Raw genomic sequence first — 3163 nt, 5'->3', positions numbered from 1 at the left:
CAAAAGTAGGCACTGCAAGGCAACACATGCATGATAGGACTAACATCATCATGCCAAGGTAGAGCAAACACCTTGGGGGTAAATAGGAGTGGTCAGCGGCATCTGAATCCGCCTCAGAACATATATCTTCCTCTAGATTACAATCCGGAGAGGGGTGGGGAGGGTTTGTCATTGAACCCACCATGGAGCGATGTCTGCATGACATTTTATTGCCGCGCAAAACTCTTCTCGTTTTCTCTACAAGTTCAGCATGACTGTGTACAATATCTGACATGCATACGAAAAAATATGGTGATATTATGTAAGGAGAGCATGCGGAAATTTAGAGTGATGGTAACAACCAGTGGATGGATCAAAAAATATGATAGCAGGCTGATGATTGCTTTAATTTAGTAAAAAGACAGATGATGATTGCTTTACTATTTGTTTCCCACCCAAGATGAACGACATAGGCATACCCTAGGTGAACCAGATATTAGACAGAGATACTATTCATTGCTTCCTCGATATGTGCCCCACAACTAATTTAGAACTCAAGTTTGAAAATTAATTTGGACCTGACTTGGAGTCCAAGAGGTGAACAGGACGTCAAGGCTGATGCAGCACAAGACAGACATCGTCAATCTCAAGTAGGATTCTAATAGCATCTCCAATAGATGATGTAAAATAGATGTAAAATTTACATCACCAAAAACCACCAGACTACAACAGATGAGGTAAAAACTGTTGACTCTGAAGTTAACTGTCGAAACTGAAATTTACTGTGGAATCTGAATGTTACTGTCAAAACTGAAAGCAATGGTAGCAGAGAGGCACATGACATGTAGTTTAGGGAGGGCCTGCAGTTCATCTTCAACCTGCACCCCCCTGAGACGCCAGCCACCACCGGCCGAACCGCCGGCCCCAGCGCCGCCCCGCCACTCCGAAAGAACTCCCCATCGCCGGTCCGCCGCTGCCCCGGCTAGCCCTCTTGGCCCCCGCCCCCACCCTGAACCCTAAGATAGATAGTGGGGTACCTCTCCGGAGAGCCCCCGTCCCCGCTACGGGTGGTTCTTCCTTAACTCTGGCGGGCCCCCACCCCCTGAAAATCGACTAACCCAAAAGTCGATTCAGTCGACTGAAGTGTAGCTAAATCGGAGCATGGCAGCAGCACCGAGCGAGGGGGAGAGCAGCAGCAGCAGGGCGAGCGAGCGAGCGAGAGCCGGAGCAGCAGCAGCTGGGCGAGCGAGCGATCGAGCGAGAGCCGGAGCAGCAGCAGCAGATCCGACTGGTATGGCCGCCGCCGCCGGAGGGGCCTCGCACTAGGGGAGAGCCACCGTGGAGATGTCACTTGCGGCGCCGGCTTCAAGGTAGCCGCTCCATGTGGGTGCGGGATGGAGCATCGTCAGCACCGGGAGGTCGAGTTAAGGAGAAGGTGCGATGCGATGAGTGTACAACCTCTTTGGTGGCGCCGAGTAGGCCTCGGCTTTGTCCAAGGAGTCGGTGAGGATGTTGCGGTTCTGGTGGAGCAGGTTAAGGCGGCGCTGTGGGGATGGAGCAGCCGCGATAGACGACGCGATCGTCAGAGCAGCTCCTTGGAGGTGGAGGACGGGGCGGCTGAACTGGCGGGACGACGAGATGGACGACGGATCCTCATCCGGGGAGGTGGACGAGGGACGTCGAGCTGTTGCGGTGGACGACGTCATCGGGGAAGAGGCTCTGGCTGGGCAGCGGTGAGATGGCGGACGAAGGAGGGTGTGGTTTTGCGGCTGGAGCGGAGAGGTTATGGTGGCCTGGGATTTCGAATGGCAAAAAGGAGGCGATGGGAGGGGGCGAACTATGACTTAGGGACACACTTGTGCAAAATGTAGGGTGTGTTACAAAAGTACCCCCCACTGTTTTGAACTAGCGGCCCTTTCGGCTCAGGGTTAGAAGGGGATTTGGAAGCTAGAGGGAGTTTTTGTGCGCGTTGTAATTTTGGGATAGCAAGGCGCGGGTTGTGAAGGTGCCAGTTTTGGGAGCACGATATCTGAATTTTTGGGATATAACAAGGCGCGGGTTGAATTTTAGGGACAAGCCTAACATGTAATATTGTACTTGTACGTACCAAATCAATTCGCACTTCCCTCAACCAAAAAGAAAACAAAAAAATAAAACTTTTCACACCACACAAAGAGAGATCTTGCCCCGTTTTACTATAAAAATGCTATTCAAAGCTACTCCCTCCTTCCATCTATATAGGGCCTAATGTGTTTTTTGATGCTAACTTTGATCAAATATTAGAGGAATAATATATGACATGCAACTTACACAAGCACACCATGAAATTCTTCTGTGGAAGGTTCTTTCAATGATATAATTTTCACATTGTGCATGTCATGTACTATTAATCTTGTCAATAGTCAAAGGCGGTCTTAAAAAATGCATTACGCCCTATATACACTACTAGCACTACTAGGAAAAGGGCTATAGATAGGATTGACACTAATGGCGCACCAGGGAAGTAGTGCGCCACTACTATATACTAATGGCGCACCAGTTGGTGATGCGCCATTAGTGTGGAAGACACTAATGGCGCACCAGAAAATAGGTGCGCCACTAGTGATAATTTTTTTTTATTTTTACATACATACTAATGGCGCATCCTACCGAAGTGCGCCATTACTAGTTCTAACTAGTAATGGCGCACCAGACATGGAGTGCGCCAGTACTGAATTTTTTTATTCTTTTTTTGCAAAACTACTAATGGCGCACCGCCTCACAGTGCGCCATTACTAGTTTAAACTACTAATGGCGCACCCTGTAGAAGTGCGCCATTAGTATATATTTTGATATCATGAATATTTTTAAATTTCATAGGCACTTTTTGATATCATGAATATTTTTAAATTTCATGGGCACTTTTTGCATTCATGAATATTTTTTCAAATTTGATGATATTTTTTCATATTCAATATGATAAAATATTGAATATTCATGAGGACACTCGATCTCGATCCCCCTCCATCTCGAGCTCGATTCCCCCTCCATCTCGATCTCGATCCCACCCGCGCCACCTCTCCCCTCTTCATTTTAAAAATAAAAAAAAGTTCACCGCTCCACCGCCGCGGCCGACCCACCGCACCCTCCCCCGCTCCACCACCGTCGACGACCCACCGTACCCTCCCCCGCTCCACAACCGCCA

This window comes from Triticum dicoccoides, chromosome 7A (genome assembly GCF_002162155.2).
Source record: "Triticum dicoccoides isolate Atlit2015 ecotype Zavitan chromosome 7A, WEW_v2.0, whole genome shotgun sequence".
Classification (NCBI taxonomy): Eukaryota; Viridiplantae; Streptophyta; class Magnoliopsida; order Poales; family Poaceae; genus Triticum; species Triticum dicoccoides.
This window is presented reverse-complemented; position numbering follows the sequence as displayed.